The 25,782-nt window shown below is 32.8% G+C and overlaps 1 protein-coding gene and 1 pseudogene across 5 annotated transcripts in view; one reads left to right on the forward strand and one right to left on the reverse strand.

The window, feature by feature from the left end:
• The window catches only part of CNTLN (centlein), a 332,078-nt gene that overhangs the window by 271,839 nt on the left and 34,457 nt on the right, over positions 1-25,782 (reverse strand). The window lies entirely within an intron of this gene.
• On the forward strand, positions 22,910-23,888 carry LOC308634487 (heterogeneous nuclear ribonucleoprotein A1-like 2; annotated as a pseudogene). The gene has a single exon. The product of its transcript is annotated as a heterogeneous nuclear ribonucleoprotein A1-like 2 (transcript).

The following is a 25,782-nucleotide window of genomic DNA, read 5'->3' on the forward strand; positions in this document are numbered from 1 at the left end:
TAACCATTTTCCAATCATGAATATACATAATGAATTACCAGTATGGTATCCAGAATAATACACTTAAACTTGAAAAAGAGTTACAAAAATATTTTACAGACACACTGTACTCCATAGTAAAAAACAATTATTGGGGGGGGGGAGGAATACCACTAGTACTCTGAATAAAAATAATGCAACAAATCCTAATACATATAAAGTTTGGGTATAAAATATTTTAAAGGTTTATATCTACTTAATATAGTTAGTTTGCATTGGTACATAAATTAGTCTTTATTTTATAATCCAGAATTTAGATCTATTATATTTTATTTTTAAAATAAATATTTAAAACTAAAAGAAATCAGCCTCACACATGAAAAATGACATACTTTTCCCTTGTTCCATCAGGTAGGTTCAGATTAAGATTCAAAATAAAAGTAGAATCTGGATCATAATTTATGGCATATTGGTGAATGTTTTAAGCAAAGAAATAATAATTCAAAAGAAAATAATTATTTGGATTTAATATATTACTAAACAATATTATTGAACTCTTATGTAATCAGTTAATTTCTAAATGTATCAAGCTGAAACTCAAAGAATAACATATTGTTTTAAAGTTAGAAATTAAATGACAATTTCCTGATTTTCTTGTTTCTTTTAACTACATAGCCAGATATTTCTGCACATACCCAACATTTATTATGTAGAACATTCATAAAGGAGTTGGAAAAGATTGTGTATTTATATGACTTTAATAACTGTGCAAATATTTTTTTCACCCAGAATCTAGAAGTCTCTTGCAGTGTTCAAAAATATCAGCACTTCAGAACAGACTGTTTTAACATCTGCACATCACCAGGGTTGCCCCCAAGGATTTTTAAATGATGCCTGCCTGTGCTGAATAAAGTGCTAACTTGCACCTTGCATTTCATACTGTGTCCTGAGCAGCCATCCAGTTGGTACAACACCAGCTGAATTCCCACAGGCCACTGTTCACTCAGGCTTGACTGCAATTATCATGTCAATATTTTGTGCTCCAATATGCAGATATGCACACATGCAAGCAGCATAATACTTTCATCTCCATGAAATGTTGACTTATGTTCAAAGTTTTGGGGATGTTTAATGAAACTACAATAATTTTCCATTAAATGAAGTCAGTCATGATTATTTTACCTTAAAATAAAAATTATGATTCTGTATTGCCTTCCGCCATGTATTAAAAGGCTAAATTATGGGGGTAACTATGCTTCACTGTATTCTCACAATTCTTTAATTCAAAGGTCTTCATATAAGTTAAAGATTATTTTTCAAGCTTCTTGTACCTATTGTAAAAGTTCAAATGTATTTCTTTACACTTTATTGCATGTTCTCTCACCTTGAACATTAGAGTAGTTCCAATTAAACATCTTTATGTTAGTACCCATGACCATCCATCCACATCTCTGCCTGAGTGTTCATGACTATTGCAAAAGGAAAAGTGCTCAGTAAAAATATATTTATGCCCTGAGTGGAACAACCTAGCAGCAATGTTGCCAGATGGCAGAATTCTGGCAGCAACACTTCAGGGGTCTCCAACCAGCCATGCTACTACCATGCTCCAAAATGCAACCTCTTCACAGGCTGTATTGGCTTAATACACATGGGACAGTGTACAACCATCCAGCACCTGTGCAACCCATGTGTTTAGGAGTGGAATTGGAGCAGCAGAGAGGTTTTCCCAGTGATGAGTGAATATAGCATAACCTATAGTAACAGCCTGCTTTTATCAAGAATCTAAACTTTTTAACTCCAAATATAAATGTAAGATAATCTCTCATTTTTCTATGACATTAAATCTTTAAATACAAGTATTTCAAGGATATAGCATATACATCCTATATAAACAAAAAAAACTGAACATTATCTTGCCCATTATATTTCCTTCTATGATTGCCATTTTCCAGGATTGAGTTTTCATTTCTAGACCAGAAAAGAAGGGGCAGATTGGCAACAGAAAATAGGAGAATAAGTATAAGAAAAAATTAAAAGAAAGTCTAATCAAAATTACAGAATATTAAAAATGAATCAAACTATGTCTCCAAGATTTATATAAAGATGCAACATTTAAAACTAAAAACTAGAAGGAAAATAAAGCAGTTTTTTGCATAAAATTCATTTAAAACATTTATAAGTAAAAAATAAATTATCTTTGATAAATCCTAATGGCAATTTGAGATTTAGAAATACTTTAAGTTTTCTAATTCAAGTACAAAATACATTAATTTTAGGATCAGTAAACTGCAAATAAAATGTAACATTAATTAATAATAACATCAAAAAAGTGAAGTTAAAGGCTGGGGTTGTAGCTCAGTGTTACATCACTTGCCTAAGATGTGTGAGGCACTGGGTTCCATCCTCAGCGCCACATAAAAATAAATAAATAAGTAAAGGTTTAAAATAATATTGAAAAAAGAGAACAACTAAAAAAAAAGTTACTCTGGAAGTCTAGTCTATTACATAGAAGATGCTAATTGACTTTTCTTAAGACTCTACATAAACAAACTAATAAGGAATTTAAGTTGTAAAATGAGATAATAATACACTTTCAATTTCCTAGGCAGTATTAAATTCCCTGTACATTTATTAACTTAAACAACTCTATTCTTAATTATATTTTACAGGAAAAAAAAAAACACTAAGGCATAGAAAAATGAATGTTTTTCCCTGAGTCACACAAATGGCAAGCCAAAATTCTAAAACAATTAGCCTAACTCTATAGTCAATTTTAATTATCACAAATCATTAAAATTAATTTTTTTTCAGATGTTAGAGTTAAGTCTTAAGCAGTTACACTGGATAATGCGCAAAATTTCTCCATTTTTAAAATAGTTAAATTGGATCTTAGATTTTTCCATCCATAAAGATGGCAAAATATTCACCTTTCTAGCTTAGATTCTCTTCTGTATCACTTTACCTCAGGTGAATGGCAGAACTGCCAATGAAGCAGTTTTAATAGGCAGATACTCCAATCTCAAACCAGATGTTGGTAAATCATAATTTTATAGAGGTCATGGGTGAGTTGTTATAGCTCAAGACCCTCCTAAATGAATCCTCAACTTGATGAAATAAATATTCACATAATCAAGTCTTTTTTTTTATAAGTCCTCAATGGTTAAAATTAAAAATGTCAATCCACACACATCTTCTGATCGAAGTTCTGACCACTTGAGAGAACATTATTATAGCTAAGTGCCTATTAGAAAGCAAGTTCTGAACTAAAAGTTTATGTACACTTCTCTAATCCTTTAAAAAACACTTTTAAATTTTTATTTTAAAAGAAATAGATCTAGAGAGTTTAAGGAGGGCAAAAAAATATTTAAGTATTTAAACCCTGATCTATATGACTTCCAATTCTGTACTCCTACCCATCCTTAGCTATTGTCAGTTTCAAAATTCCTTACAATAAAATTTAATCTTATATAGACCTCCAGAAGTTCTGATTTTACACAAAATTATAAGAGATTCTCATGCATGATCAAACAAAACCTTAGTCATAGAAAAAGTACACTTTAAATTAACAAGCACTACAAAAAAATTGCTGAGACACAGATAAATATAGGAACAAGAACATCTTCACTAAATAAGACAGTTGGGAAGAACTCTCTAAAGCCAATGATTAGATTTTTTTACCAGAACTACTTTCATGAGAAGTGCTTTTTTCCCCTCCCCTGATCCTCTCTCCCCACATGCAGTCTGCAGAATTGTAGGATATAGTCAGTAAATAATTTTAAATTTAAAGGATTTTTAAGCACCTATAGGTATATAAGCTATACATAATCTATAGAAAACTAGGACTTAAAAATCTCATTAAAAACTTACAGAAATTTAAAGAAGACTCAAGTTAATAAAAAATAAATAACAACAGAATGCTCAAATATTTTGTGCTAAGAGGAGAAATGATGTCAGAAAAGAAACAATAGCCTTATTTAAGGAGCAAAGCAAAAGATACAAGAGAAGGGTTATACCACTGGCTGCTAATTCAAATAGTTTTCATTTCCAGCAATATTTATAGGTCAGAATTATGACTCAGCATAGTTGTGTACTTTCCACGTCATTGTTGTTGACCTCTCCAACAAACCTAGCTTCCAGTTAACTACTTGCTAATATCCAATTCCTTGAAGTCATCATGAAACACATTCCAATTTTAATCTTGAATTCACTGCATCATTAATGGAATAAAATGCTACTGCATATATGTTACTCCATCATTCAAAATTTCAAGATATTCTCTTTAATTTCTCTTAAAAGAAATTAACTGACTCAATCTACTAATAAATGACTCAGCTAGGATCTTAACATAAATTTGGGTCACATTTACTTGCCTTCTTTTTTCCTAATTGTCTGGCTAACACTCAGGTAAAAGCTCATACTCCCCTCAAAATGTAGTTAAAAACAGAGGCCCTGGAACTCTACTGCAAGATTTCAAATTCTCACTCTACCATTCATTATCTCTGTAAATTTGGACAAATTACTTAATTTCTCTATGCCTCAGATCCTTCATCTGTAGAGTGGGAATAACAATAGGAACTATCTCCCAGGACTACTGTAAAAATTCAATCAATACATGGAAAACACTAAGAACTGTGTATCATCCATAATCAACCATGGATAAATAAAAGATAACAAAATTGTGGTCGTTCTATAATATGTTATGAATATATGAAGTGCAAATGTATCTTTATAATATTATGCAGGAATGATATTTTCCCCTGAGATTTAGAATATACTTCCTTACAAATGTACCATTCTGAAAAATCATTTTGTGTCACAGTACAGTTTAGTGCATTTGAATGGACAGATATTTTTGATGATCAATTAGCAACATCCCTAATCCACTACAAGAAAATTGACACCATAAAGTTCAATAACAGCACAAACAGCTTTTAGTTATTTTCCTTATTACATCTTCACAATAAATTTCACCTTATTTTTTGTTTATATTACCTTGCACAGTAATATCTTCCTTTATTCTTATGTCATTTAATATCATGTTTCAATATTTTACTATTTCTCTTTGTATTTCAGATTATGTGTAAACATGCTACATAAAACAATTTATTCAATAACTTTTTCACGAAAACTCTGCTATAAGCACTTTTCTATCAAGACAAATATCATATGATTCCTTTCCTCTTAAGAAACTCTTCTGATCAAAAAGGATGCTAGTTAAAAACAGAGAAATTAGCACATCAATCATGCCAGAACTCCATATAAAACAGTGATGAACATTAGAAAAGAATTAGTTATTCCCACAATATCCAGAATGTGTGCCAATGCTCCCAGGAGTGTTATAGCAAACACAGAAGGACACAGTGGGATATTTTAAATATCTGAGTGAAACACAACAAAACTTGGCATCTGTTGAACACTGCATAGATTATAGCTAAGTTCAGGATTTCAATGTTAAATTGCACTACATTCCTTTCATGACATCATAGCTTCAGGAAGCTGGGTTTTTAATGACTGTTGTGACAAAAAACAGAGAGCAAAAAGCAATATGAAATAGGAAATAATAATGGCAGTGATCAACTTGATTCCAATGTTTGAGAAGTTGTCCAATACTAAAAAGGCTCACACATCCTATTAGTAAACAATTCTGACCATATAAGAGTAAAGTTAAAATATTTTTCTTTTAATTTATATATTCATTGGCAATGGCCACTAAATTGTGAGAACATAAATCATCAGTAGAACTGTTAGGTATTTGCTTTCTGCCTTGAAGCACCATGAAATCATTACTGAGATATGTAGAGTATGATGAACTGAGACCATTTGGGAATCCCTGAGTAAATCTTTAAAGAAAATATCCATTATTTAAATGACTATGAATTATAGTGTGTGAATAGTTACTAGTTGTAATATTTATAATTATAGTGATCTTACCAAAAGTCTTAATTGATATAATTATAACTCCACTCATTCTCATTCAAACTTAATCTCACTTCTTTCTGTAAAAACCATCATTTTGCCAGGCTCATACTTTGCTCTTCAAATCTAAAACTGAAAGTCTTTTTAAAAATAACAACTCAAGAATTGAGAAATAAATCACATATTCTTAAAGTTAATAGGAATGTTTGGGCACAAATTTTTAACCATTAAGAACTTCTATGTATAAACATTATCTTTTATCAATCAACTTCATTATTGTGAGAGGGCTACTTGAAACTCTGAATTAACAATTAAAAAAACCTGTTGAAATTTTGACATCTGATATATTAAAAAATTTAATTGACAAGTGAATAAAATTAAAACTCACAAAATAAACTACTTTATAATTTAATACTATAATAATGCAATAATTTAATACTATAATAATGCTATAATTTAATACTTAGCAACATATACATTAAAAAGACTGAAAGTTCTGGATCATTTCTCAGCATATAAAGCTGCATTAACGTCTACTTATATCCAAGGAGTAACAGGAACCAGATTTGTTTTACTATCCTAAACAAATTGAGCATTGTTCAAAATATATGTTCAGCCAGTGGACAGCAGGTGACAAAGGACTGTCTTCCCTGAAGAAAGATAACCTATGAGATAAGCTCTAGGATGGCCCACCTCACAGGCAGTTTCCAAGCTGAATGGACTACTGGAAGGTGGTAAAAACTATAGGATGGGGAGCTAATTGAAGGGAGAGGGTCATTGGGGGTATTGGGGACTACATCTTATCCCCAGTCCCTTCCTCTCTTGTTTCCTGGTTGCCATGAGGTGAGAGGTTTTCCTCATTCCTTCTACCATGGTGTATCTGAGGTCTCACTTCATGGTCAACAGGCACCTCTCAAACTGTGAGCAAAAACAAATCTTTCCTTCTTTAAATTTATTTTCTCAGGTATTTTTGTCATAGCAATGGAAAACTAACACAGATTCTTTGTGTGAGTGTTTATCAGTTCATGCCTGAGTAAAAAGTACTCTGGGAATTGGAGACACTTATTGGGACACAATAGGTTGAATAATTCCTAGAGGTCACTGTAGGCTGAAATAATTCATGTTCTCACTAATTACAGTGGAAAAACTTCATAATATTCAGGGAGTAATATTAATATAAGTAATATAATATAAGTGGAGTCCTCAGAAGTATCATGCCTTATGAGTGGGATTAAATTCATCCTAGACGATAAGAAAAGCAACTCTAGACCTACTCTAACAAAGCTTAAAACCAAGCCCCATAAAGATCAAACTCATAAATAATTTCATGCAAGAACAAATTCCAATTCTGTGTGTGTGTGTGTGTGTCTGTGTCTGTGTGAGAATGTGTACGCATACACACACTGAAAATTGCACTCAGGGCCTTATTTGCGCTAAACACATGCTCTACAACTGAACTATATAACTACACTCTGAGACCCTTAACATTCTTTTAAAAACTACAACAAAAAGGTAAAAATCAACAAGATAAAATTCAATATGTCCAGCACTGTATCAAAAATTACCAGTTGGGGTTGTGGCTCAGTGTTAGAGTGTTTGCCTCACATGTGTGAGGCACTGGGTTCGATTCTCGGCATCAGATATAAATAAATGAATAAAATAAAGGTCCATTAACAACTAAAAAAAATATTTAAAAAATTACCACTTATGCAAAAAAAGTAGAAACATATGATCCATACCTAGAGGAAAACTGAAGACTCAGATAACAGAATTAGGGAATTCAAGGACTTTGAAACAGCAATTATAAATAACAAAAACATAACTTAAGAATTTCAAGAAAAAATATTATGATAAAGGAAAGAAAATGAAGTTTAAAAAAATAAATGGAATTTCTAGATATGAAATATGTAGCATCTGAAATGAAAAATATATTAAATGGAATTAATGGCAAATTAAATAATGCAGAAGAAAATATGTGAAAATTTGAAAAAAATGAAATAGAAATTATTCAAGAGAGTAGAATTAGGGGGTTGGGGTTGTGGCTCAGCGGTAGAGCACTCACCTAGGACATGTAAGGCCCTAGGTTCGATCACCTAGCACGCGCAAGGCCCTGGGCTCAATACTCAGCACCATATAAAAATAAATAAATAAATAAAGGTATTGTGTCCAACGACAACTAAAAAATAAATATTTTAAATAAATAAATAAACATATTAAGATTTTTTTTAAAAAAAGAGTAGAATTATTTGCTCACCATTACCTAAGATTCTTTAGATGAAATAGTTTTGTGAATGAGTATGTTAGAAACAAAATTGTTTTTTCCAAACAAAACTGTCTAAACAATATTATATTAATTTAGGTAACAATTCTCATTAGTGAAACAAGTCATTTTAAAAGCATGCAAGGGAAAAAAAAAAAGGTGGAGTGGGGTTTATAGTGTATCTCAGTTGTACAGCCTAGCACACTCAAGGTCCTAGCACACTCAAGGTCCAGGGTTCAATCCCCACCACTACAAGAAAAAAAAAATTCTCTGGTCTATTCTGGAGTTGAAATATATTTACAATGCTTACCTGTAAATATAAGGATCATGATTTTTAATAAATTTCTATTAATAATTTTATTGGTACATTATAATTATACAAAATAGTGGGATTGGCTCAGCGGTAAAACACTTGCCTAGTATGTGTTTGATTCTCAGCACTACATACAAGTAAATAAAAATAAAGGTCTGTTGACAAAAAAAAAGTGGGATTGTGACATATTCATACCTATAAATACATAATTTGTTCAATTTCTTTAATTTCCTTCCCAGGTACCTATACTTTACAGTGCAGCCTAGCAAGGATTTCTAATTCAAAATCAAATGCAATTCAATAAATGTTTTTGAACTGAAGACTGCTAACCTTAAAATTAATAAAAGTGCTCAACTGAAAAAATCAAAATGAATTATATCATATGGTCACAATACTTCCTAAGGCCTACCAACATAGATCCTATATTGTTGCTGTAAGATTCTCTTAACACAACTACCCAATTTCTAAAGAGATAAGCTGAAAGCAACTCTCTAGAGAAGCACTGAACAGTACATATTATAGATGACATGCTAAATATTCATCAATAATTTAAACATGAGGAGTCCTCTCAAGGAGTTTATAGTTTACTAAATGGGCTGCCCATAGAATATTGGAAACCCCTATTAAAAAATTATACACAGGATCCAAGATGAAAGAAAGCATCCTCAATTGAGGGTCAGAGAGCAGTTTCAATGATTCTATGAATTAAATAATTGGAAATATTTCAAAAAGCAAGAAGATGAGAGAAAGGTCTTTCTAGCAAAGTGAAACATTCAAGGTACAAGGAAGATATTTCTGTGTGTTTTATATCTGTCCTACCTCCTTGATCTCTGAAGCCTCTTCACTGATATAAGCTATCCTTACATTAGATCCTACACATGATCTACATCTGACTCATATTCTACAAATTAAGAAATAATTAAAAAAAGGAAATTAAAGGAAGAAAAAATACTGAGCACATATTTAAAAGCAATGTTCATGGGAAGATATAAACCAGATAATCATTAAAAAGGAAACACCATTCACTGTAGCAAATGAAGATGTATCTTATAGGCAACATGCAAGTTAGGAATCTTATTTTTTAGTAAACCCTATAAAGGCAAAAGTCATTGTTATGGTTTAAATAATATATGTCCCTCAAAAGCTCATGTGTGAGATAATGAAAAAAAAAAGTTTAGAAGTCAAATGACTGGGTTATGAAAGCCTTGATCTATTCAGTTCATTAATCCCTTGATAGGGATTAACTGAGTGGTAACTCATGTAAGGTATGGCTAGAAGAGGTGGGTCCATAGAGGCATGCCTGGGGGTTATATTTGATCATACAGGAGAGCTCACTCTCATCTGCAGCCCTCCCTCTCTCCTCTACCCTCTCTGCTTACTGGTGTAATACCTTGAGCTGCCTTCCTGCACCACTCCCTTCAACTATATGTTTAGCCTCACCTTGAGCCTGAGGGAATGAAGCTGGCTGTCTATAGACTGAGACCTCTGAAACCCTGAGCCCTAAAATAAACTTTTCCTCTGTGTATTGTACTTGTCAGATCTTCGTGGTCACAGCAGCAAAAAAAGCTGACTAAAACAGTCATGTTTTGTTTATAACTATTCAGCCTCTAGTACAGTAGTAAATTTGTCTCAGAACTTAAATTTCCTTTGGCCTTATCCATGTCCTAGTCATACCAACACAACAAAATTTGATAATATCTAGGGAAAATTAAAGAGTACATACTTAACCTTGGAATATAAATAATAAATATATTCGAACTTTCACCAAAAGAGAAATTTCAAGAGAAAATGCCACTAGAATGGCAAGATTCATATGGGCTTACTTTAAGGACACCAAATAAAAAAAATATTTGCTATAATATTTTATTTGAGGTTCAAAAGCATGCAAATTTAAGATAATTTGGTCAAAGCTTAAATAAAATTCTAAGACTTAACCAAAGGAAACAAAAGATATTGTATTGTGGGTTTGATTTTAATATAAGTTTTGTTAATATCATACTTCTCTCAAACCTACATTCCTTTGAAAAACATTTATATATAATTAATTATTTATATATTGTTCAATTATTTGTTTATATATGATAATTATATAAATATCATAAATTTATAATTATACATAATTAATTATATATAAATGTGAATAATTGTCTTTATATTTATGTCTATAATTATAGATATTATCACTACCATTTCACATTGTTTTCTTAAACGAGCCTCTTAGATCCTACCAGGTTTTGAACAAAGATATGATTATTTGGGTGAGGTTAATTTTATCAGTATGATTATTGTATATGTATAACTAATGTTTTAACGAATTAGTCTTAAAGTGGAAAGTATGGCAGTAGAAATTATGCTAACATGGCTGGATGGAAGCTCACTGAAGCCAATCCAGAATGTCAGTTGCAATCATGATCATAGTAGCAACATTGCATTTCTCCCGCAGTACAATTCACTTATAAAAGTTGATTACTATCTTGCACCTAATGACTTTCACAAGTGGAAAGTATCTGGTTTTATTTTTTCACTGATTTTTACTCCTGAAAACTTGTCTCATATATATCACCAAATTTTGAAATCACCACTTATTATAACTACTGCATTTTAAAATTAAACTGCTCTGTATTTTAACTACTAGAATAAAAATGCTTAAAACTTGAAGTAATACTACAAAAATATGGTATGTTATATAATAAATATTTAAATTTACATATTGATTTAAAAACTCAAATTTTAAAAGAGCAAGAATTTTACTTATATGAATATAAGTATATTCATAAATATATGCTTGATTATTTTTCAAGTTCATTTAAGATTCCAAGAAGTAATTTTGATAGTGAAACATCAATACACTTTAATTATATTTCATAAAATCTTTGTCTAAATTAGTTATAATATTTATGTCAATAGAAACAGCTTAATATAAAGCATGAGATGAACATTTGAAATCATTTTTTGCTTCTTATATGCTATGGTGAGATTATCTCATGACCTCAATGAGAAACTTCAAAAAGTTCACTATTTTTCCATTTCAACCAGAAGTTATTTACTTTACATTTGACTGGTTCTTAATCACAAAATTAGACAGTGGTTTTCATGTGTTAGGTACACTTCTTATCTGGTGAATATAACTATATCTGATTATTAAAGGAAAATATAAATAATATTATCTTTGCTGTGCAAATTAGAAATGCCGTTGGGATAAGAAAAGGCCTCCAGGTATTTTCAAATAAGTGGATGCAGAAGTGTATTTCATGTTTAGTTTACCTCCCAACTATTTTAAATACTATTGATCTCTGCACTGTTTATATATAATTATATCTAGTTCATTTTCCTTTGAAACATTTATTTTTGATGATAATATGAAAATTAACCCAAAGCACTTAAAAAGTAAGGTAAGACTTTATCAATATTAGTGAATGACCAAAGATTATTGTTTGTAATTCATGTGAACATTTTATGTTACCATAATTGTGGTTTTTATTGAGAATCTATTTAAACATTAATATACATTTCCTTATACATGTTTAAAAAGAATAAACATTTGTTCACAAATTAATTTTAATGCTACCATATAGACATCAAAAGTCTATATATGATAGGCCTGGAGATTTAGCTAAGCAATAAAGCATTTGCCCAGCATGCACAAATTCCTGAATTCAGTTCCCAGCAACTAAAAAATAAATAATCAAAAAAGAGTCTATATATAGTAAAACACTATAAGCCTACTCAATGAGTTTTAATGTCATCTTTTCTTTCAAATTTATAGTCCCAGAATAACCTTATAAAATGAAAATTTTATTTTTTAAAAAAGAGAATTATTCTGGCTACTTAGATGACAGAGTAGTTATGTTGCATTCATGAGTATAACATGACTTAGATCTACAGATGGTTTTAAAATGTTTGGATCTATATATTAACTATAAATTTTTTATCTTCTACAAAAAATAATAAGTAAATGATAATTCTCAATAACAGAACTTCAAGGTTCATACTTTTTTTTTTAAATTTTTTTAGTTATACATGGGCACAATATCTTTATTTTGATTATTTATTTTATGTGGTGCTGAGGATCAAACCCAGGGTCTCACACGTGAGAGGCAGGCACTCTACCACTGAGCCACAACCCCAGCCCAAGGTTCATACTTAACTATTAAAATCAGTACTAAATATAGATTTTAGGATATTTCTGTCCACATATAGATGCAGAGAAGATATTCCAAAAACACAGACTCTCCAGTAACAACTAATGATCTGTTTCACTTGACTTCATGAGTAACTCCATCAATTTTACTGATGTTAGAAACTATTCCAGCTGGGACCCTCCCATTATAATTCATACGATTAATTATGTCCAACTAAATAAAGATCTACAGCAAGTACGGCAAATATATTTTCTCTCCTGTGCAAAATCCTAGCAATGGGCTATCTGGAAAGCTGTTTAATTCGGACTCAACAGGAAAATACAGTTGTGAATAATCATTAAGGTTGCAATGCTAAGGAAGGGAAACAGTGATAAACATGGGCTAGGTTTCTCTCTGGGATAAAATCTACTTTCTCTCTGGGATAAAATCCTCATCTATTAAACTTTTTAAACCCTATTCTGACAAGCAGGCTGCAACAATGTCAAATTACCCACCTCAATTAATTCACCAAATAGAGTGAAAAAGTAAGTATTTTAAAAACATGGTCATCTTCTGTATAATTAATATGGACCAATTTTTTTAAATGGTCATCTTTCACTCCCAGGAAAACAGAAGTACTTTTCCTATTCCTCTCTCATAACACAACTAAAGACCCATGTATTAGATGCAAAACAAACATAAGAAAACTCTAAAGATGGAAGAAAAAATGTCAGAGTGGCTAGGGATCTTGGGACACAAATAACAATACAACAATAAAAGGGTCCTCTGTGTTTTCTTTTTGCCTCATATATCACAACCATAGATCAGGAAAGGTCAACAATCCAGAAAAATCCATAAATTTGAAAAGAAAAAAGCCCTAGCAAAAGCATGATCTAAGAACCATGAAAAAGGTAACCTACACAGAAAAATTTAGCTATTAACCATTCTATTCCAGCCAAACATCAAAGGGGAAAAAATGTAACTCCATATTTATACAAGTGGGGAGCCAACATTCTAACTCTTGCAAGACTGTCATGAAGTTCCTTAACCCTCGCTATTTTAACCATTCTATTCAAAAAATTCACATCCACTGAAAATATATTTCATGGATAAAAGGGAAATCAAGACATTCTTTTTACTTTTTTGGTTTTTAATTTTATATTTGTTCTAATTAGTTATACATGACAGTAGAATATATTCTGATACATCATACATAAATGGAGTATAACTTCTCATTCTTCTGGTTGTACATGATGTAGAATCATACCAGTTCTGTAATCATATATGTACATAGAGTAATACTGACTAATTCATTCTACTATCCTTCCTACCCCCATACACCCTCCTTTCTCTTTACTCCCCTTTGCCTAATCCAACATACCTCTATTTTTCCATAGCCCCCCGCCCTCACTGTGAATTAGCATTCACATATCAGAGAAAACATTTATCTTTTGGTTTGGGGGGATTGGCTTGTTTCACCTAGCATAATATTCTCTGGCTCCATCCATTTACCTGCAAAATGCCATAATTTCATTCTTCTTTAAGACTAAGTTGTATTCCATTGTGTATACATACCACATTCTCATTACCCATTTGTCTGTTGAAGGGGATATAGGTTGGTTTCATAGCTTGGCTATTGTGAATTGAGCCGCTATAAACATTGATGTGGCTGCATCACTGTGGCATGCTTATTTTAAGTCCTTTGGGTATAAACCAAGAAGTGGGATAAGTGGGTCAAATGGTGGGTCCATTCCAAGTTTTCAGAGGAATTTCCATACTGCTTTCCATAATGGATGTACCAATTTGCAACAATCCTCACCAATATTTATTGCTGCTTGTATTCTATTGTTGTTCTTATCAAAAAGTTTTATTTATTTTTTGCATTTATGCACTTTAATATATACATAGATGGGAATAATAATTTCTCATTTTTCTGAGTGTACATGTTGCAGAGTCATATTTGTCATGTAGTCACCTATAAACATACAGTAATAATGTCTGTTTTGTTCTACTATCTTTCCTATCCCCATATTCCCTCCCCTCCCCTCCCATCACTTCCCTCTACCTAATCTAAGGTAATGCTATTCTTCCCTAGTACCCGCAGCCTTATTGTGAATTAGCATCCGCATGTTAGTGGAAACATTTGACCTTTGGTTTTGTGGGATTGCCTTATTTTGCTTAACATGATGTTCTCCAATTCCATCCATTTATTGGCAGTTGCTTGTATTCTTTTAATTGCTATTCTGACTGGAGTGAGATGAAATCTCAGTGTAATTTTAATTTGCATTTCTCTGATTGCTAGAGATGTTGAAAATTTTTTAATATATTTGTTGACCAACTGTATTTGTTCTTCTGTGAAGTGTCTGTTCAGTTCCTTTGCCAATTTATACACTGGGTTATTTTTTTTGGTATTAAGTTTTTGGAAATCTTTATATAGCCTAGAGATTAATGCCCTATTTGAAATGTATGTGGCAAACATTTTCTCCCATTCTGTAGGCTCTCTCTTCAAGTTATTGTTTCCTTTGCTGATAAGAAGCTTTTTAGTTTGAATCCATCTCATTTATTGATTCTTGATTTCACTCCTTGTGCTTTTGGAGTCTTGTTAAAAAAGTCAGTTCCTAAGATGACATGATGGGCCTATATTTTTTTTAATTAAGCTCAGTGTATCTGTTCTAGTGCCTAATGTCTTTGATTCACTTTGAGTTTTTTGTAGGATGAGTGTGTTTTGGGCCCCTTTGTCTAGTATGAGGTTACTGTATTCCTGTGGTCTGTCTCAGTGTCTTCTATTCTGTACCATTTAGTCTTCATATCTGTTTTGGTCTCAATACCGTGGCATTTTTGTTACTATGGCTCCATTGTGTCTATATTTTGTCAAATGCATTTTCTGAATCTATTGAGATGATCTATTCCATAAAGCCTGGTATTGTGATGCCTTCTGCTTCTCTTTTCTTGCTAAGGATTGTTTTGGCTATTCTGGGTCTCTAATTTTTTCAAATAAATTTAATGAATGTTTTTTCTGTTTCTATGAAGAACGTCATAGAGATATTAATAGGAATTGCATTAAATCTGTATGATGCTTTTGGTAGTATGGCCATTTCAACAATATTAAGTCTGCCTATCCTAAAGCATGGAAGAACTTTCCATCTTCTAAGATCTTCATCAATTGCTTTCTTTAGTATTCTGTACTTTTCATTAAAAAGGTCTTTCACCTCTTTTGTTAGATTGTTTCTCAAGTATTTTAGTTTTTTGAGGCAATGGTGAATGGGATAGTTTTCTGAATTTCTCTTTCAGTAGATTCATCACTGACTGACTTATAGGCATGTGTTTGATTTATGGGTGCTGATTTTATATCCTGCTACTTTGCTGACTTCATTTAGAAGTTTTCTGGTGGATCTTCTACATACAGAATCATGTCATCAGCAAATAGCAGTAGATTTGAGTTCTTCTTTTCTTATTCATATCCCTTTAATTTCTTTCATCTAATTGCTCTGGCTAGAATTTTAAGGATGATGTTGAACAGAAGTGGTAAAAGAGGGCATCCTCGTCTTGTTTCAGTTTTTAGAGGGAATGCTTTAGATTTTTCTCCATTTAAAATTATGTTGGCCTTGGATTTAGAAAACATAGCTCTTCCAATGTTCAGATATGTTCCTATAATCCCTAGTTTTTCTAGTATTTTGAACATGAAAGCATGCTATATTTTGTCAAATGCATTTTCTGCATATATTGAGATGATCATATGATTCTTGACTTTAAGTCTATTGATGTGACGAATTATGTTTATTGATTCCATATGTTGAATCAACCTTTCATCCATAGGATGAACTCCACTTGATCGGGGTGCAATATCTTTTTAATGATTTGTATGCAATTTGCCAGAATTTTATTGAGAATTTTTGCTTTTATGTTCATCAGGGATATTGGTCTTTCCTTGATGTGTCTTTGACTGGTTTTGGTATCAGCGTGATTCTAGCCTTATAGAATGAGTTTGAAAGGATTCTCTCCTTTTCTATTTCATGGAATAATTTTAGGAATTGGGGTTAATTTTTCTTTGAAGATATTGTAAAGCTTGGCTGAGAATCTATCTGGTCGTGAGCTTCTCCTGGTTGGTAGGCTTTTGATGGCATCTTCTATGTCATTGCTTGAAATTGGTGTGTTTAAATTGTGTATGTCCTCCTGATTCAGTTTAGGTATGTCATATGTCTCTCCAAATCTGTCAATGTCTTCAAGATTTTCTATTTTATTGGAGTATACATTTTCAAAATAGTTTCTAATAATCTCCTGTATTTCAGTAGTGTCTGTTGTGATATCTCCTTTTTTATCATGAAATATAGTAATTTGAGTTTTCTCTCTTCCTTAACATGGCTAAGGTTTTATCAATTTTATTTATTTATGCAAAGAACCAACTTTTCCAGTTTTTGGAATTGTTTCTTTTGATTCAATTTCACTGATTTTGGCTCTCATTTTAAGTATTTCCTGTCTTGATGCTTTTGATTTGTTCTTCTTTTTCTGGGGCTTTGAGATGTAATATTAGGTCATTTATTCATTGACTTTCTATTCTTTTGATGAATGAGCTCAATGCAATGAACTTTTCTCTTAGTATTGCCTTCATAGTGTCTCAGAGATTTTGTTATGTTGTATTGGTGTTCTCATTTACCTCTAATTGTTTTGTTTATTTCAATACTGATTTCTTCTGCTATCCATTTGTCATTCAATAGCATATTAGTTAGTATCCAGGTGGTAGAGTAGCTTCTATTTTTTATTTTATCATTGATTTCTGATTTCATCGTATTATGATCTGATAGAATGCAGGGTTGTACCTCTATGTCTTTTTTTAATATTTATTTTTCAACTGTAGTTGGACACAATACCATTTATTTACTTATTTACTTATTTATTTTTATATGATCCTGGGGATCGAACCCAGGGCCTTGCACGTGCTAGGTAAGTGTTCTACCACTGAACCACAACACTAGCCCCTCTCTATGTCTTTTGTATTTACTGAGAGTTACTTTGTGGAAAAAGATATGGTCTATTTTAGATAAGGATCTGTGTGCTGCTGAGAGAAAGTGTATTCACTCATTGATGGATGAAAAATTCTATATATGTCCATTAAGTCAAAATTCTTGATTATATTATTTAGTTTTATAGTTTCTTTATCTAGTTTTTGTTTGGAAGATCTACCCAGCAGTAAGATAGGTATGTTAAAGTCACTCAGTATTATTGTGTTGTGGTCTATTTGATTCGGGAAATTGCAAAGGGGTTGTCTGATGAACACAGGTGCTCCATTGTTTGGGGCATCCATACTTATAATTTTGTTGATATATAATTTCCTTAGACAGCATGAAATGTCCTTCTTTGTCTCTTCTGCATAACTTTGGTTTAAAGTCCACTTTATCTGATATGAAGATGGAAACCCTTGCTTGTTTATGTAGTCCACATAAATGATATGTTTTTCCCATTCTTTCACTTACAGTCTGTGATGTCTTTGCCTATGAGGTGAGTCTCTTGGACACAGCCTACTGTTGGGTCTTGTTTTTTAATCCAATTTACCAGTCCGTCTTTTGATTGATTAGATTAAGCCATTAACATTCAGGGTTGTTACTGAGATATAATTTATATTCCTGTATACTTTGGCTTATTTCTGGTTTTTAATTTGACTTAGTTTCTCCTTTGATTTCATTTTCCTTTAGTGTACTTCCTCCCTTTGCTGATTTTCATTGTTGTTTTTCATTTCATCCTCATGGAATATTTTGCTGAAAATGATTCTGTAACGCAGGATTTTCAGCTGTGAATTCTTTTAACTTTTATCACGGAAGATTTTTATTTCATCTTCAAATCTGAAGCTTAAAATTTTGCTGGCTATAAAATCTTGGTTGGCATCTATTTTCTTTCAGAGCTTAGTATATGTTGTTTCAGGGCCGCCTAGCCTTGTGGATCTTGGTTGAGAAATCAGCTGAGATCCAAACCAGTTTTCCCTTAAATATAATCTGATGCTTTTCTCTTGCAGCCTTCAACATTCTATCCTTATTCTGTATCGTAGGCATTTTAATAATATTATGCCTTGGTGTGGGTCTTATGTAATTTTGTGTATTTGGGGTCCTGTAAGCATCTTGTATTTGATTTTCCACTTCATTCTTCAGGTTTGGGAAATTTGCTGATATTATTTCATTGAAAAGATTGTGCATTACTTTGGTTTGTATCTCCACGCATTCCTCTATCCCGATAAATCTTAAATTTGGTCTTTTCATGCTATCCCATAAGGAAGTTCTATTCTTGGTTTCTTATCATCTTCTCTGTGTGGTCAACTTTATTTTCAAGATTATATATTTTGTTTTCATTGCCTGAGGTTTTGTTTTCCAAGTGGTCTATTCTGTTGATGATACTTTCCATTGGATTTTTACTTTGGTTTATTGATTCCTTCATGTCAAGGATTTCTGATTGATTTCTTTTCATAATTTCTTTTTATTGAAGGATCTTTCACCTTCTGAAGTTTATCTCTAATCTCACTCCTTACATCATCTTTTATGCCATGGATCAGTTTAACTATGTACATTCTGAACTCCTTCTCTGACATTTCTTCTACTGTGTTGTCAATGGATTCTATTATTGGAGCATCTTGGTTTGTTTAGAGTGCTTTGTTCCCTTGTTTTTTTCTTAATTTTTTGTGTGTCTACCCATCTAGCAGTGTGGATCTGAGGTAGTACAATTTCTACCCTGTAGACTTATAGTGTCCCTGAAGATTTCCAGTACCTCACATTTAATGGACAGATAAACATTAACAGCACCCAATGCAAACAATATACAGCCTTAAACCAAACAGCTCCTATTAATATGTGAGGCGCTTCTCTCCCAAGCAGTCCTAAGGGCTGAGTGCCAGGACCTGTGTGCCTGTTGCAGAGAGCTGTTCTGTATTTGGTGGACCGGTACCAGCTGCTAAGAGCTGCAGGTAGGCCATATAGTGGGGAGTGCTGGGCCAAGTTGGTGGCTAGGGAGGCGTTGGGAAACTAGGGATTGGGGAGTCATAGGGCCCTGTTGGGTGCCGGACATATGCTGGGCCTGGTGGGACCAGGAGATGGGTGGATATCAGACTGAGAAGGGTTTCAGGACCAGCCTGGTGCCAGGGCACAGCAATTGCTGGCCAGAGTGGGTCCCAGGAACCCCAGTTGGTGCCATACTGACTAGCTGGGCAAACCAAGAGCAAGATGCCCTCACACCCTCTTCCTACCTTCAGACCCGCTGTTGCCAATCCCATGCATCCCAGTGTACTTCAGAAGTTGCAGAGCTGGGGAGAGCCCAGCTCTCTCCCACCTCTATAGCAAGATGATGGCTACTAGCATACCCGGCAAGAAGAACTCAGGTATAACCAAAACTGCAGGCACCTCAATAATGGATCTCCAAGCCCTACTTGGTGTCCACAGATGGAGGCAGCCTCATCCCAAGATAGTGATGGCAGCAGCAAACCTGCAAGCACCCTGACACTGGGCCTCTAGGGCCCAGCCGGTGTCTCAAGATGAAGGCTGTTGTGTCTTGAGATGGCAATAGTGGCAGCAGCATGTCCCAAGATGGAGGCAGCCACGTTCAGAGATGGGGCCACAGCAGGTGGCCTGGGGCAGCCACACTCAGAGATGAGGCAGTGGCAGCAGTGCTACGGCAGTCAAGACATTCTTTTTTTTCTTTTTTTATTATTTTTTATTCCAAGTTTTTATTTTGATCTGTAAATTAAGTTTTTGGAAGCTCACTAAATTTTAAAAGCTCATTATCTTATTTCATTCTTAAATAAAAAAGAAGGGCTGGAGTTGTGGCTCAAAGGTGGAGCGCTAGCCTACCATGCATAAGGCACTGGGTTCGATCCTCAGCACCAGGTAAAAATAAAATAAAAACATTGTGTCCACCTATAACTAAAAACTAAATATTGAAAAAAAATAAAAAAGAACTATAAGAATTTGTTGTCAGGATAATAGTCAAAAAATGGGTAAAGTAAATTTCTAAACAGAAAAGAAACAATCAAATGAGAAATTCTAGAATATCATGAAGGATGGATGAAAAGAATTAGAGCAAAAACTTGGGTAAATACAATAGATCTTTCTTTACCTCTTCAGTTTTTTAAATTATGTTTGAGAGTTGAAGAAAAAACTATAATAATATGTGTTCCTAAATATGTGTAGAAAATATTTATAGTAATTATACCACAAATGAGAAAGGGTAAAGAGACATAAAAAGAGTAAAATTTCTACACATGACTTAAAGTACTAAAATGTTGCCACTGGTATATACCTAATGTAATATTTAGGACAACCACTAAAAAACATATATAGAGATTCAATTTTAAATACTATAGGTAAATCAAAATAATGTTTTAAAAATTATTTAAACAGTTATCAAGAAGGCATGGAAAAAACAGAAAGCAAACAGAAAAGCAGTAGAAAGTAAATAATCTAAAATATATAAATTAAAAGAGATCAACAGAGGCAATTAAGAAACATAATGCACTTACATGATATGGAAAGGAAACTCATTACAAATACAGCAATATAAGTAAGTAGAAACAAAAGGATGGAACAAGATATATCATGACAACCTCATTCAAAAGAAAAATGGAGTAGTTATATTAACACTACTTTAATCTTCAGAGTAAAGAAAACTATCAGAGAAAAACATATGATAAAATCATAAACCTATCAAGATGACTCTGTGATCTTAAACGTGTATGCATCAAATTTTAGAGCACCAAAGTATATGCAGAAAAAAATTTAATCACAGAGTCTATTCTCTGACCATATGAAATCAAACTAAAAATTAATAAGGGAAAGACAATCCCAATCCTCCAAACACATGGAAATTAACACAATTCTGTATAATTCTTGGATCAAAGAATAAGTCTAAGAGGAAATTTTTAAATACAATTAAAATAAATATATCAAATCACATGCAATAAAGCTAAAGAAGCTGAAAGAAAAACTTATAAAATTAAACATACAGATTCAAGACAGGGAACATCTCAAATCAATAATGAAATTTTAAAAGAAGAACAAAGTTGACTCCACCCAAAAAATAAAACTATGAAATACAGAAATCAATGAAATAAAGGAAAACAGAAAAACAATTTTAAAAATCTATTAATTCATGTTCCTCTAATAGAAAATATAAAATCACTTTTTTTGTAGTGGTAATATTCACTGGCCTTGCACATGCAGTAAGTACTCTACCATGAGCTATACCCCCAACCATATTAATCTGGCTCCATACTCAAAGTTAAATCAATGCATTCTATTTTATCAACAATCTCAAGAAGAAAAATCTCATGATAATATCAATTTGCACTTGGCAAAATTCAATATCCATTTCATGATAAAACTTCCCAGAAATCGGGCTGGGGTTGTGGCTCAGTGATAGAGTGCTCACCTGGCATGTGTGAGGCAATGGATTCAATCCTCAGCACCACATAAAAGTAAAATAAAGATATTGTGTCCACCTATCACTGAAAGATAAATGTTTAAAAAAAATTCCAGAAATCTAGAAATGGAGAACTTCTTCAATGTAATAAAAAACACATTTATGAAAATGTTGCAGGTAGTAAAAAGATCAGATGCTAGTGAAAGACTGTATTTTATGAATATGCAAGTGAAAGACTGCCTTTTCACTAAGAATAGGTACAGAATAAGAATGTTCACTCTCACCACTCTTGTTTAAAGTTAGCTTTGGTACTATAAAAGAGAAAGGCTAGTACTTAATTACTATTAAATTTAAAACTAGCAACAATATAGTACTGGAAGAAATAGCCAGCACAATATAGCCGGAAAATATTTTAAAAAGGCATGCAGATCAGAAAAGAAATAAAACTCTTCATTTGCAGTTGACATGATTATGTATGCAAAATAATCAAAAATCCTAGAGTCCTGTAAAATTCTGATGAAATAAGTTCCTTGGAAACCACAATTATATGTTGTGAACTATTGGTAAACTCTTTAGCATTATTTGGTACAGATTAAACTAGTCTACTTGCTGTCAGTATAAAGATATAAAAAATTCAAAACTAGTAGGTAAAATCAGAAATGAATAGATACATAAAGGAGCTGAGAATGTATAAAAACAAGTTGCTTCTTCTCATATACAGGGACATATGCATGCCTACCCTTCTGAAATAAGTTCTGCATAGAATATTAGTCAAGTAGAATAGTTACGTGAGTAGAAGACTGAAAGATTAGAAGGAGCATTACTGGAATAGGGGAAAGAGTCAGTGTAAAAGTTATGGGGCAAAATGTGACTTGTTTTGTTCACACTTCAAAATGAAGCGCATGAACACTGACATAGTAGAAAAAGATGAGGTTGCATTTTTGCCAGTGGATGCCACCAAAAAAGCATTGTTCAAGTCTTCCTACTGCCATCATGTCTAAATTAGAGTCCCCAAAACACCCAAACATCTGCAGAAGCTAATAATAAAAGGGCTGGGTTTGAAACAACTGATAAAGAGTCTGAGAAGCTATTTTGAGTAATCAGGAACACTCACGGACTGTGTGGTAATGAGAGATCCAAATATCAAGTGCTCCAGGAGCTTTGGGTTTGTCACTTATGCTACTGTGGAGGAAGTGGTCACAGCCATGAATGCAAGACCACACAAGGTAGATGGAAGAGATGTGGAACCAAAGAGAGCTGTCCCAAGAGAAGATTTTCAAAGACTATGGGCACACTTAACTGTGAAAAAGATCTTTGTTGGTGGCATACAAGAAGTCACTGAGGAACACCACATACGAGATTATTATGAACAGTTTGGGAAAACTGAAGTTACAGAAATCACGAATGACTGAGGCAGTGGAAAGAAGAGGCCCTTTGCTTTTGTAACTTTTGATGACCATGACTCTGTGGATAAGACTGTCATTCGGAAATACCATACTGTGAATGGCCACAACTGAAGTGGTGAAAGCCCTGTCAAAGCAAGAGATGGCTAGTGCTTAATTTAGTCAAAGAAGTCCAAGTCTTGGAAACTTTGGTGGTGGTTGTGGAGGTGTAGAAACGACAGTTTTGGTCTTGAAGGAGACTTGATAAATGGTTGTGTTGGTTTTGGTGGCAGTGGGGATAGCTACAATGGATTTGGTAATGATTAAACCAATTTTGGAGGTGGTGGAAGCTCATTTAATTATTTTGGCAATTACAACAGTCAAATTTTGAATCCACTAAAGGAGGAAACTTTGGAGGCAGAATCTCTGGACCCTATGGTATTAGAGGCCAATAGTTTCCTAAATCACAAAACCAAGGTGGCTGTGGTGATTCCAGCAATAGCAGGAGCTATGACAGAGGCTGAAGGTTTTACTACTGCCAGGAAACAAAGCTTAGCAGGAAAGGAGAGCAAGAGAAGTGACAGGGAAGCTACAGCTATAGATTTGTGAACTTATCTAAGCACAGTAATAGCAGGGCCTAGCTGCTACAAAGAAGAAATGATTTAGATAATACTCATGTATGTATAAAAAATCTTGAGGGCTATATTTGTGATTAATTGTATAACAGGTCATCTTAGTTTCTGTTCTGTGGAAAATGTAAAGTATTCCAACAAAGATTTTAATGTAGACTTTTTTTTTCCACCCATGCTTTTGATTGCTAAATGTTAGTCTGATCATGATGCTGAATAAATGTGTCTTTTTAAAAAATCAAAAAATCCAAACAATAAGTGCTCAAAAAAATCAATTTCATTTTTTTCTGGTAATGCACACATGAGCTGAGAACTTAAAAATACAATATTATTTAACATCATAAAAAATAGTTTAAATATAAGGTGTAAGTTTAACAAAACATGTAGAGGACTTATATATTTAAAAGTTACAAAATGGTAAGAATGAATCAAAGAAGATCTAAATAAATGGAGTGATGTATTATGTCTATGCATTACAAGTGTCAACAAAAGTTGTCGATTTTCTCCAAACTGATATTCAGGTTTAACACAATTCCTATCAAAAATGTGAGGCAGGATTTTTTTTAAAATAGGAACAGATTCATCTAAAATTTATATGAAACACACAGGACTAAAACAAATTATGAAAAGGAAGTAAAAGTGAGAGAAATTCTATGCAATTGTTACAGTAGTCAACATGGTGTGGTATTGACAGAACAGTAACAGATCAATGGAACAGAATAGAATATCAAGACATATATCCATGCAGATATGGCCATTTACTTTTCTACAAAGGAGTGGAACAGTTCAATGGAAGAGGACAGCACTTTTAAAAAATTGTTTTAGAATAATTAGACATCACAGATGAGTTTAAAAAAAAAACTTAGCCTCCTTAAGTCTCTCCTTTCACAAAAATTAGTGGACCATGGACTTATCCACAAAACTATATAAATTATAATGCCAAAAAAATGGAGAAAGCCCTCAAGATCTAGAATTAGGCAAAGAATAGTGTATTTGACAATAAAAAGCACAAACCATAAAGAAAAACTTAAAACTGAACCTCATTAAAAATTTAGTATCAGCTGGGTGTCACTCGGTGTCACATGCCCATAATCTCAATGGCTCAGGAGGCTGAGGCAGAAGGACCATGAGTTCAAAGACAGCCTCAGCAAAAGTGAGGCACTAAGCAACTCAGTGAGACTCTATCTCTAAATAAAATACAAAACAGGGCTGGGGATGTGTCTCAGTGGTTGAGCAACTCTTAGTTCAATCCCCAATACCAAAGGAAAAAAAATATTAGTACCAGTAGCCCTGAGAGAAATCCAAATTAAAACAAAAATGAGGTAACATTAAACACCAGCAAGAATGGTTAAAAGAAATCACAGTAAACAGCAAGCTGGTGAAAATGCAAATAAACCTGGATCACTCATACATTGCTAAGGGGAATGTAACATGATATATACAGTCTGAAAAATGTTTTCTCACTTTTTTTACTAAAGTAAAAACCTCACTATCATACAATCTAGCAATTATGCTCTGGCCATCCCAGATAAATGAAAACTGTTAACAACAATAACAACAAATGTATACAAATGTTCATAGCGCCTATACATAAGAGATAAGTGCCCAAGACTAAACAATCCAGATGTCTTTCAATAAGCGAGTCAGTGAACAAATTATGATATGTCCAAACATGTAACTCTCCTAAAAACTAAAAAACTACTGATGTTCACAACAATTTAGAAGAATCCAAAGAATAACAATGAATTAAAGGTACAACTAAAAAATTGTATACTCTCTGATTCCGTTT

The sequence above is a fragment of the Spermophilus citellus genome (assembly GCF_964194105.1).
Source record: "Spermophilus citellus genome assembly, chromosome: 2".
Classification (NCBI taxonomy): Eukaryota; Metazoa; Chordata; class Mammalia; order Rodentia; family Sciuridae; genus Spermophilus; species Spermophilus citellus.